We start from the raw sequence: 13,835 nt of genomic DNA on the forward strand, positions 1-13,835 counted from the left end.
TATCACAGCTAATTTCTGTTCTGAAAAAGTAAATTCACATACTTCCCCTGAGATATTTTAGATTCTTCATGAAAATGAAACCAACAGCGTTACATAAAGAAAAGTAAATGAGGGAGGGTGGCTTGCAATTAATCTTCTGGAAAAAGCTCCTACACCAGTGCCACTCCTAACCCTTCCAAGTCCTGGACTTTTGATCTAATACTGAGAACTCAAAAGTAAAAACGTCAGAGAAAGATTAGGAAAGTGGAAACACATGCAAAGGCTATCAGAAGAAGGAAAAGGGGGAGAGTAGAGAAGGCCAAGGAAGAAAGGGATGGGAAAGGAAATATTCTTATCAGTTGAACAGTAGAACCACTGCTAACGTACCAGGCAATGTGCTAAGAGTTTCGCATGCATTCTCTCATGTATTCTTATAACAATCTTGTAAGGCACTGTGATATTATGAAATAATAGGAAATATTTGGTCTTTGCAGTTTCTTGGCACAAAAACTCCTAAGACCCTGTGAATTGACTGAGTGAATAAGAAGTTGAATCAAGACATTTCATCTTTGTTTTCTCGCCATTCTCACAAGAGTGAGAGGGACAGTCTTTTGTCATTCATAATATGCTCCTTTCAACCATACCAAAATTTATACTGAGCAGGTGACTCTTGGTAGGAGCCTACATAGCTTCAGGATGGGAGCTGGTTGCCAAACAAACCAACCAAGTGATTAGAAGTTTGGAAATTTCAGCCTCAACCCCTGAATTATGGGAGGGCCAGGGGGAGACGGGGTAGAGCTTTAGTTAAGTACAAATGTCCAAAAACTTAATCAATCATGCCTACATAATAGAACTGACCATAAAAACTCTAAAAGATAGGAATTGCTGTCATTTTGCTTATATTCTATCTATAAGCAAAGGGATAATTTGAAAGAAAACAGGATAACACAGGAAAATGTCAGTGAAGACTGCTATGAGGACAATAATAGAGAGCTACTGATAGAGAATGACTGAGAAGCTAATTTAGACTGACATTCAAGAAGGCCCAAAAGACATTTCACTGAAGTCTAAATGACATAAGGAAGCCAATCATGTGAATGGCTGTCTGGGAACATACATTCCACAAAAAGGATTATTAAAAAAAAAAAGATTAAAATATCTTGATTCAACTTCTCAAATTTTCTAAAACATTGAGGAAAAGAGAACACTTCCAAACTCATGTTAAAAGGGATTATTTGATACCAAAGTCACACAAAGTCACTACAAAACAACTACAGACCAAAATCCCTTATGAACATTGATATGAAAATCCTCAACAAAATACAGCATGCCACTTCAACAGGATCTTAAAAGGTTATAAACCATGACCAACTGGAATGTATTCCTGGAATGCAAGAATGATTTGACATACAAAAATCAAACAATGTAATACACCACCTTAACAGACTGGAGAAGAAACCACATGATCATTTCAAATGATAACAGAAAAAGCATTTGACTAAATTTAACATCTTTTCATAATAAAACACACAACTAATAGGAATAGAAGAAAACTATCTTACCATAGTAAAAGCCACACACAAAAAACCTAATGTAAACGTCATACTCAAAATGTAAGACTGAATTTTCCTCAAAGATCAGGTATAATGCAAGGATGCTATTAGGTTGGCGCAAAAGTAATTGTGATTTTTGTCATTACTTTAAAAAAATGGCAAAAACTACAATTACTTTTGCACCAACCTAACACTTCTGTTCCACATAGTACTGGAGGTTCTAGCCAGTGCAATTAGGCAAGAAAAATAAATAAACGCATCCAAACTGGAAAAAAAGAAGTAAAATTATCTCTGTTCACAGATGATATGATAACATATGTAGAAAACTCTAAAGGTTCCACACAAAAAAAAAACCTATTAGAATTAATAAATAAATTCAACAAGTAGCAGTATACAAAATCAACCCAAGAAAATCAGTTCCATTTTTATACATTACCAATGAGCAATCTGAAAAGGAAACTATAAAAAAAAAAATTCTATTTACAATAGAATCAAAAGAATAAAATACTTAGGAATTAACTTAACCAAGGATGTGAAACATCTGTACAATGAAAACTACAAAACACTGCTGAAAAAAAAATTTTAAGACATTAATAAATAAAAACCTATCATAACTTCATAGATAAGAAAATTTAATGTGTTTAAGATGTCCATGCTACCCAAAGCAACCTACAGATTCAACGCAATCCCTATAAAAATCCCAATGATGTTTACTGCAGAAATAGAAAAACATCCTAAAATTCATATGAAATCTCAAGGGGCCCCAAATAGCCAAAACAATATTGAAAATAGAAGAACAAAGCTATAGGTCTCATAGTTCCTGATTTTGAAACTTATTACAAATCTATAATAGTCAAAACAATGTGGTACTGCCATAAACACAGACATACAGACGGATGGAACAGAGTAGAAAACCCAGAAATAACCCTTGTATATATAATCAAATTATTTTCAACAAGAGCATCAAGAACATTCAATAGGAAATAGTATTTTCACCAAATGGTGCTGGCACAACTGGATATTCGTGTACTAAGGATTAAGCTGAACCCTTACCTAACACCATATATAAAAATTAATTCAAAATGGATCAAAGATCTAAACATAAGACCTAAAACTATACCATTCCTGGGAAAAAAATAAGACAAAGGTCTCATGATACAGGATTTGTGAATGATTTCTCAGATATGAACAAAGAGGTACAGAGAACACAAGAAAAAAAAAAAACAGACAAATTGGACTTGATGAAAAATGTTTAAAAATTGCACATCCAAACACAATATCAATACAATAGAGTAAAAAGACAACCCACAGAATGAGAGAAAATATTTACAAATCACATATCTCATAAGACATTAATATACGGAATATATAGAGAACTCCTAAAACTTAACAATAAAAAAATCCAATTCAAAAATGGGTAAAGGATTGTATAGACATTTCTCCAAAGATATGCAAATGACCAAGAGGCACATGAAAAGATCCTCAACATCATTAGTCGTAAGAGAAATGTAAATCAAAAACACAATGAGATACTACAAAACACCCATTATGATAGCTATTATCAAAAGACAGAAAAGAACGAATGTTGGCGAAGAAGTAAAGAAACTGGAACATCTGCGTACTGCTAATGCAATGTAAAATGGTACAGCCTTTTTGGAAAATAGTATTAAGATTCCTTTAAAAGTTAAACATAGAATTACCTTTTGACCTAGTAATTCCACTTTTGGATAAATATTCAAAAGAACTAAATGCAGGGTCTCAAGGAGGTATTTTTAAACAAGTTTCACCTCATCATGGGTGTTTAAGCATGTTCATAGCAGCATTATTCACAATGGCTAAAAAGTGGAAAGAACCCAAATGTCAACTGACAGACAAATGAGTAAGTAAAATGTGGTAGAAACATACAATGGAATTTCACTCAGCCTTAAAAAGGAAAGCAGTTCTGCAATATGCTACAGCATGGCTGAACCTTGAGTACATTATGCTAAATGAAGTAAGGCAGTCACAAAAAAGACAACTAATGTATGATTCTGCTTATATGAAATAGAGTAACCAAAATCATAGAGACAACAGTGGTTGTCAGGGGCTGAGGCAGCAAGAAATGGAGAGTTAGTGCTTAACGGGTACAGAGTTTCAGTCTTACAAGATGAAAAGACTTAAGGAGATGGATAATGGGTATGCTTACACAACCTTATGAATGTATTTAATGCCACTGAACTGCACATTTAAAAATGGCTAAGATGGGAAATGTTATGTGTATCTTGGCACAATAAAAATAAAACTGAGGGAGGAAAATGCCTTGATTCAAGAAAAAGCTCACCATATCTGAGTTGAAGAGAGAAGTCTGAAGTTTAATGCACCAGGAGAAGACTAGCTTTAGATGAGATCTGAGAGACAGGCAAGGACAATCATGTAAGGCTTTACTGGCCACAAGTAAGGAGTCTGGATTATTTGAAAATTCTGGTACTTCAGGAATTTATTCTCTACCTCAAACTAGATGGTCTGACTTGACAGTGCAGGGAAAGCAAGCACCATACTCTAAAGCCACACCATCCAATACAGTAACCACTAACCACACATGGTTCCTAAACATTTGAAATGTGAATACTATAATTTCAGATATGCCGTAAAAGTGAAATATACACCAGTTGGGCACGGTGGCTCACGTCTGTAATCCCAGCACTTTGGGAGGCCAAGGAGGGCAGATCACAGAGTTCAGGAGTTCAAGACTAGCTTGACCAACATAGTGAAACCCCATCTCTACTAAAAATACAGAAAAATTAGCCAGGCGTGGTGCCATGCCCCTGTAATCCCAGCTACTCGGGAGGCTGAGGCAGGAGAATCCCTCGAACCTGGCAGGTGGAAGTTGTAGTGAGCTGAGAGTACGCCATTGCACTCTAGCCTGGGCAACAGAGCAAGACTCCGTCTCAAAAATGTGAAATATACACCACAGATCAAGGCTTAGTATAAAAAGAGAGAATGTAAGCTATCGTGTTAAACTTTGCACATTACCCACTAAATATTTACATATGATGTTATAATATATTAATATTGAACATACAAAATGTTATATGTTCAATATTAATATATTTAATATAATATATTTAATATAATATTAAATTATTATATATTAATATATAATTATTATATAATATTATAATCATTATATAATATAATACAATTATATTATAATTATATATATTTATAATAATTATCGTATAATTTATTATATATTAAATATTAATAAAGTAATATAATATGTATTAGATATAGTATTTCATATTATATAATATTAATGCTATATATTAATGTTTGATACATTATGAAAGTTAATTATACTTTTTTAATGTGGCTTTTCAAAAATTTAAAATTCTATGTAGCTTGTGTTTCTTTTGGACAGTACTACACTAGAAAGGGTCCACAAGAACACTTTGTGAACACTTTGTTCACTAATGTATCCACAATGCTTAGAACTATGCCTGGCATACAGATAGCACTTGATAAATAATTAATGAATGAGTACAGACTTGTTGATACAAAAAGAAAGGAGATACCTGCATCTGATGTTCCCAATCTTTCTAAATTAGTGGTGTGCAGCCAAATGTGAGGGAGGAGGAGGTAGCAGTGTTGTTTAGGGCCACCACAATGGACCACTACAGATGGTATGCAAGGTGGTGGTGCTGTCATATGTACCCAGGTTTTCTCCTCTGTCCTTACCCTCCACTCATTGTATAAAGATTTAAAAAGATTAAAGAGCTTGGGATGTTAACAAAAGCAGCATCGGCCCATAAAATTATGTCTTTAGTTACTTCAGTACCGATCTTTTTAGTTGCCTAGACTTCAATTTTTATCTCTTAACATTCCACTATTTCCAACCAATAAGTCACTAATTTTCTATTAAGTCTGATTTGTTATCTCTGCTCCTGGACCCTATATTTCACTGCTCTACTAAAGAATGTTCAGAATTAAATAGACTGACTATACTTCAGGGTTTTAGGATCTGTCTAATTTCAGTGCTACAAAGCCACTGGACAAATCCACAGCAAGACAAAAATAGGGTTTTCCAGGGATATTATGCTAATTTGTGAAGTGTCTGGCTTTACTTGATGACTTGAAAGGGTCATTGCAATTCTATGATTCTATGTTACCAAAGTATCTTCATGTAGATGCAATTTTAACTAAATAAAAGTCTCACTCATTTGGGCATCAATCTATGTGCTCATTCAGCAAATATCTACTTGGCTGGTTCTACTACTGTGCTGATACTGTTCAAGGTGCTGGGTATACATTGACTAGGAAACTGATAATCCCAGTCCTAATGAAGCAGACAAGAATATCTGAGGGCATAATCTGAATTTGGCTCTGAACTGTTAAAGGTGGAGAGTGCAGATCTGAGTTTACACAGACTCTCTTTCATTATGCTTTCCTCCCTTTGGTAATAAATCCTTCCCACTACTGCAGAGAGTTAGTGTCTTCTCATCCACTTCATATCCTCCTCAATCAACAAATGATGCAATATCCAGTCATTCATACTAGTAGATGAACAGAGCTTAATTTAAATTTATTTTAACAATCCAATTTAGTATTAAGGCTTAACAGCAGTATCTGTACTTTAAGACTTTTAAATTCAATTATGAAATGAAAGATTTCTATCCCTCAATAAAATCATTTTAAACAACAATAAACAGGTGGAGAAATATTTTCTAGAACATAAAGGCATACTGTTGTCTTAAATTTTTATATTTCTTTACAGTTTATAAAAAGCATTTTGTGACTTCTCTACTCAAGTAAGTAAGCAGAAACACTTATTATTATTCCTTACAACAGATGAGTAAACAATTTCAGATAAATTAAATGGACTACTGAATGTCATACAACTACAAAGTGGCAAAGCCTGTATTTCTTCTACAGTCAACATTACTTCCATCCTGCCACTGCCAGATGTCGCAAACATAAATGTATGAGTTGGTCTCAATATAAGAAAAACTGGCCGGGTGGGTTTGAGGCTTGTTTCAAGGGTGATATTCAAAATATCTGACAGTCAGTAAAGCAAATGTCTAATCAGAACAGCTGTTAACCACAATAAAAACCAATCATAACAGCTACCACGGTAAACAACAGGAAGAACAGACACCAGGCATAAACAAGCAGTAAAACCATCATCCCTGACTAGCAGGCAGAGTACCTGCCCCAGCTCAGCATTCAAATTTAAATTATTTTAAATGGTATGCTAGCCAAACAGAGCAAATATACCTATTAATGAATTGTGGAAGTAAGCACACTCACCTGGCCTGAAAAGTAACCCTGAGAACATTATGGGCGGCTTTATGAGCATTTTATTGAAAACAGATGCTTAATTCTGCTAAAACAAATACATAAATCAATGACTTTAAAATCACTGATCAACATTTTAAAAATACTTAGAAGAAATTCAAAGTACGTTTCAAATCACTAAGCAGGAAGAATCATTTTTAATCCAAAAAAGCAAAGAAATAATTATGAGAATTTATTAGTTTTGTCTACATAAAAACAGTAACTTTAGAAAACTCAGAAAAATAGCCAGGCATGGTAGCACAGTCCTATAGTCCCAGCTACTCAGGAGACTGAGGTGGGAGGATCGCATAGCCCAGGAGTTGGTTCAGGTACAGCTTGGGCAACATAGTGAGGTCTCATCTCTAAAAAAAACTAAATAAATTTTTAAAAAGAAAAAAATAGTCATAGCAAGACATTGATGTAAAGAATTATTTATTTAGAATACAAAGAGCTCATATAAAACCTGAAAAAAACAATAAAATCTCAATAAATAAATAGGCCAAAGAAATGAATATACAATTAACGAGAGAGAGAGAGAGAGAGAGAGAGAGAGAGAGAGAGAGAGAGAGATCTAATTAACATACATGGAAACTATTACACTGCACTAATTCAGAGAAAGCAAATTAAAACAATAAAGTATCAAGTATAAAATTGCCCCATGGGTTACAACGTTGCTGAGAATAATAGCATATATAATCAGAGTATAAGTCACAGTGTAAAAGTAACATAAGAATTCAGAAGTATTTTCCAAGAAGCACTAGGTATTCAGCCACTGAAAAATCATTTATTGAGCACCTACTCTAGATTTCATTTTTTAAAAAAATCTCTTAACATCATGCGGCTCCAATCTAGCAGGAAATACAGACTTAGAAACTTACAAACGATCATATAAAGCTCTTTCAAAGTGAAACATAACCAAAAGGGAGTGCATTAATTAGGGACAGATAGAGGAAGCGGCATTAAAAGCAAGCTCTAAATAAAAAAAAAGTAGCTCACTATCCAGAGAAAGGAAAAACTACTAATAGAGTAATTCAAATAATGAACTAAAGAACGGAAATATAACAGTTACAAAATGGCATTCAGAAACCAAGTAAGGCCCAGTTTTCTTCCTTCCACTGCAATAAGAAAAATGACAAAAAGCGATGGGCCGAATTTCAGCCTTGCTGTGCCAAAATGCAGATAAATCTTAGCAAATTTGGAATATAAATGTTCACTTGGTCTCTTTGAAATATCAATGGTACCAAATGAACTTTGGAGAAGAGCAGTATCTGTATCAAGATTTAAGCCACTCTACAAGTATTACGTGTCACTAATGGAAAAGGAGGAGAGTGGAAGGAAATAAGAAGGTATATTTAGTGGACACCATACTATAGCAGGTTCTGATCTATATGTTTATATCATGCTTATTTCATGTCATTTGGACATATGTTAACCATTTTGTTAATAAAAAGTAAAGAAGTTGGCAGTCATTTTCCTAGGCAGATGGAGTTTTGTTTTCATATAAACTCTAGCTGTTTTAACAAATTTCATTTACATATAAACAGAGCCAATTGCCAAAAATAGCTCAATTTTTATTGGCAACAAAGGAAACTACTTCTTCCTATGATGACATAAAATTTAAAGCAGTGCCTTTCTCATATCTGTAAGACTTTTCAAGAGACTGGATAGGTCCATACTCAACTGTTTCAAAATGGTCAGATTTATACTGAAAACACCAAGAGGATAAAACACATGAGAGGATCTGCTTCATATAGAAGAAGGTAATGTAAGAATTCAGTTCCAAGATGGCAAAGCCTTAGATCCATTCTCAAATCACAGCTAACACTTCCTTCAGTGGTATCTGTTAAGAATCCCTTAAAGCAAACAAAAAAAATTTGTGGACACCATTAATGGGAACAAAAAAAATTTTATCAACAGAGTACTTCATTCATTGATTTAATTAAGTTATCCTCAATACATTACAGATTTAATTTCATTTATGTCACTACACAAATGGTGAAATGTCATTTTTAAATCCTTTGAATCATATTTTATAGTCTGTTTTGTTATATTTTTCTAAAGAAGGGTGGTAGAGAGATAATAAACTATGAATAAAATACTCAGCAATCAGGGATGAAAATAAGACATTTATAGCTGGGTTAATACATTAAAAGACGGAAGTCTACATCTGGTTTCAATTGGTATGAATTCGCTGGCAAATTTAAGAAGAATGTCATTATACAAAAACAAAAAGATGGTTTTGATAGGCTTTAGTCCTCTGGTTACTTTTGTTTCTATAGTCACATGATTAGTATAATAATATGATACATTTGTCACTGTGTATATGGTTTTGATAAAAATGCACCCACCAACTTGTCTCAAGGGCACATGTACAAATGGTTTTAAAATACATATACTACCTTAATGTTTTTATGTCAGTAAAAATGAATTCAAGAGAGGTTTTAAGGTCACAAAAAATTAAGAATTTTAATTTTCTAATAAGTCTTTCACAATCTTAGCTAAACTCCACCTTTTGGATATAATTATTTACATATATAAAGTGATACATTAATTCTACATTTAATACCTATTAGATATAAGAATACAAAACATCAGACATAGTTCCCTCTTTCAAATGTGATAAACAGATAGGTAAGTATAGATACTTTTTAAAAATATTTTGAGTTTTACTTTCATAGGCACTTTGCATAAGGTCTTAAAAATTGATCAAAACTCACCAATGTAATCCTCATACAGGCTTTTAAGGCTTGGATCAAACTTTGCCTCTTTGAAGAAATCACCCTATATTCCTCAAGTCAGAATTAATCTATTCCAGTGTTAACAATGGTGATAACAATAACATCTTGCATTTATTGAGTTCTTACTATGTCAGCCACTCCACAGGTTTCATTTCATTTAATACCCAAACAGAGCTGTAGAAAGTAGGCACTAACAAGAATTTACTAAAAGTCTGTTACATGATCCCTGTCTTCATGACACTCAGAATTTTGGGGGAAGGGAACAGGAACAATTAATTACAATATTAATCAATGTCTGCAACAACAGGATTAGCAATAGGAGCACTCCAGGACAGCAGTTCTTAAAGTTTATTATGCATCAGAACCAGTACTCTTAAAATCCAAGCCATCTAATACAACATTTAAGGCCTTGAATGATACAGTTCCTGCCAGCCTCAACCATCTACCTTACCATTCTAGCACTCAGGAAAGGCTTCACAGAGGAGATGACTTTTGAGCTGACTCTAGAAGACTGAACAAAATTTATCAGGTGACCAAAGAGAGAAGGATAGGTAAGGCATGTGTAAAGGTACTCAGCATAAAAATACATGAAGTGCATTACCAGTGAATAGTTATTTGTGTTTGAACATAATGTGTACGGGAAAATAGTGCAAAATGGGAAGTCAGATTAGTGCCAAAATGCTTTATACACCTACATATTTTTAAGTAGAAAGATGACATGATCACATCTGAACTTTTAGGAAGAAAACTCCAACAGCAGGCTCTCAGCCAGAGACTAAAAGGGACAAAACAAAAGTGGAGAATTTAATAATAGAATAATTTGTAAAAATAATAGGAGTAATAGTAGGGGTAGCAGTAATAGATTATAACCTTGCTTAGAATCTTGTGTGGTGGAATTAATAGTGAACACCTTAAGCAAAATTATTCAGAAGATGAAGAGGGTCAGAGCACGCAGAGAAGCCAAAATGCGCCAACGGCAAAATCCATCTTTCCTAATTTAGGTAGGTCTTAAAGACTATCTACAGTCTTTTCCCACAACTGAAAGTGCCTTAGCACTAAAGAATCATATATTGCTTAGTTAAGCATCCTCTCAGTTCTCCAAAAAAATTGTTATAAAAAATAAACACGTCCTTTGACTCAGTAATTCCATTTCAAGTAATGCATTCAATGACCACAACACAAATATGCCAATTCATACTTACAAAAGTTCCCTGCATCCTTGACTGTAGCAGCAAAACACTAAAAAGTTAGAAGCCACTTTCATCCAGCAGACTGAAAAAAATACATTCTGTTACACACACATAAGACCTATATGTACTGGAATAGGAAGGTATCTAAGACATATCAGAAGTTGAAAAAGAAAAAAGGTAAGGTATAAAACATCACATATGGTATGAATCCCTGGTGTAAAACAAGTTTTACATACATATGTGCTGAAACAATCCACAAGAAATTAACTGACATAACCTCAAGGAAGTAAAATTGAGAGTGGATGTGAAGACATTAACTTCCCCTTTTGTACCCTTTTGTACTATCTGAAATTTTTACAATGTGCTCGTGTTATTTTTCTCTACAATTTATATAATTAAAAGGAAAGGGGCAGTTTATGCACTCTAGATAAAAATACAGATAGTTATGCAATGCAATTTTAAAAGATCTCCATATAAAATTGTTAAAATTAGAAATGTGCCATCCAAGGAACTAAATTTACATTTCCTGGAAAATTAACACATATATTTCTTGATTTCCTAAGATTAAACAAAACTAAGACGAGACACAATGATCTTTTAATATTTTTTCTAATGCTGAAGAATATCCACTATTTCAACAAATATCATATAATTCTTAAATCACTTGTGATTTAAAACTAAATATTAGGGAAAAAAAAAAAAGAAAAACTAAATGATACTTTTTAAAGTTTTACCTTAACAATAAAAAGTGGCAATTTACATTTGTACAGAACTTTACAGGTTACAGAATCCTCTGACATTTATCATGTTTTTTTCCCCACAAGAAAACACTGATGTAGGTAAGGCAAGTAATATGATATTAGATCAATTTTAGGATTAGGAAACTGAAGCTGAGAGGAGTTACACAATGTACCCAGGGTTACAGAGCTAATAAGTAACAACCCAAGCACTGAAGCTTGGTCTTCCTGCTCCACATCCAAAGGTCTTTCCATTAAACCACATCACTCCAAATAACCACTGTTACAGCATGCTATGGGGTCAGGCTTCTGACAGGGAAGAAAGGCTCACTGCAGATCTGGCAGTAACAAGCAGTCTGTCTGCAGAGAAATATACAATATAAAAATAAAGTGTATGAAGGTGGGCCTGACGAAAGAGAAATAGAACTGGGAGAAATGCCAAGAAGAATAGCAACAAAGGTGAAAACTGGGCAACTTACCAATAAGAGAAGCCAAGGAAATACCTTTGTGAACTTAATTTACTTAGTTAAGGTAGAAGGGATAGTCTATTTAGGGGACTATATTATAATGTGGAGAAATCATAAAGTGTTTACAATTCAATCAAAAGATTTAGAAAAGATGTAATGGAGCATGATGTGTATGTTATATTTAATCAGAGATTAAGATGTGGCAGTACATGATTGCTATGAAAATTTCAATGGTCTAACCCCACAACTCATGATCCTGTTAATGCTGTGGCTTGGAACTTTAAGAGGGAAGTATGAAGTACACTCAGAACTCATTCTCACTCCATGTGACACCCCAAATAAGGAGCAAAAAGTATCACTTTCTACACAAAAGGACTCATTCTCCTAAGATTCTAGTATAGCACTGATCATTAGTACCTGCTCAGAGTGAGAAAATCCTTGTAAGACGGGGTCAGGGACCAGAAATAATGATAGGGTCAAGCCATCGTGGTCTAAAGGGAACCATGGGTGCTTCCACTGAGTACTTCCCAGGAAAATCCTCATAGCAAACATTTACTGCTGACCTAGCAGGAACAGGATCCTTGAGAAACATCAACCTTACTGTCCCTTACTGTGACAGAAGGAACAAAGAGAAGAGGACCCAAAAGCTTTGACTCAATGTCACCAGATATATCTTCCACAATTTAAGATTCACTTTGTGAGCTACTTTAGAGGAGTTTTTAAATTACTGTCTTTTATTCCTGGTGTGTTTTGGTTTTTAAGTTTAGTAAATATATAGAAACAACCATTATTTTTTGCCAGTCTAGCACCCATCACCCTTCTCCTGCTAAAAATATTCTGATTTCCCTTTAGGAAATCACTACTTCCTCATTCTCAGACCATGTATTTCTAGTAGTCAAGTCTACTCTAGATCTGGGTTGAACACATGACCTAGGTCTAAGTCAGTTACTAAATCACATTGTAATGGCCACAATGATTTGCTCAGAGAAAAGCACATGACCCATTAAGAAGCACAAGATTATCACTCTTTTCTGCTGGACTTCAACTAGAAAGGTATAATGAATTCAAGTAATTCCTTTCACCCTGAATCAAGCCATGCACAAAACTAACTTTGCAATGAGCAAGAGTTATGTGAACAAATAAATTCCCTGTTTGACTTAAGGTGGCTTAGGCTGGGTTTTCTGTAACTTATAACCAAAAGTTGAAACTCATGCAGTAAACTTGAAGTAAATACCAAACAGGAGAAGTCCTTGGAAAAGAGGTTTGTATAAAGCACAAACCACTGACTAATTACAGAAATGCTAGAGGTTATTCCAGATGTGTAACAGCATTAGACGTCTGATCTATTTTCTACTTTCTGCCACCTCAAAAAGGGATACAATAATTGGCGGCAAGAAAAGTAGAATAAACATGTCTTTTAAAAGGAACATGCACAATCTTTTTTTTTTTAAGTCTCCTGCCTCCCTCGTTTTCCTACTACCACCTCCCCCAGCTAATAAATGTTTGTCATTGTGTTAATTTGCATTTGGATTTCTCATTTTACAAAACTCTCAGCCATTTCAGTTTCCATTCATTTTTATGACATACATGTTATCATCTCATACAATAGTTACAAAAATCCCTTACAGAAAAATCAGTGGTATGGAGAAACTTGGTGAATATGCAGCAATCTCTGAAATACTTAAATCTCAAAAGTAATACTTAAGCCGACTTGTAAGATTTTATCTGATCATTCATCAAACTTCGTATTCCAACTTCTTTACAACCAAAAGCTCTCCCACTCCCTCTCCTTCTCTCTTAGGAAAAAGAATACATACATTCAATGGGACTCTCAGGTATCCTGGATGAGGAAAATACT

General features: G+C 34.0%; 1 protein-coding gene across 2 annotated transcripts in view; it reads right to left on the reverse strand.

The window, feature by feature from the left end:
- Positions 1-13,835, reverse strand: part of STK3 (serine/threonine kinase 3) — a 346,273-nt gene that overhangs the window by 252,896 nt on the left and 79,542 nt on the right. The window lies entirely within an intron of this gene.

This window comes from Cebus imitator, unplaced genomic scaffold (genome assembly GCF_001604975.1).
Source record: "Cebus imitator isolate Cc_AM_T3 unplaced genomic scaffold, Cebus_imitator-1.0 Scaffold331, whole genome shotgun sequence".
Classification (NCBI taxonomy): domain Eukaryota; kingdom Metazoa; phylum Chordata; class Mammalia; order Primates; family Cebidae; genus Cebus; species Cebus imitator.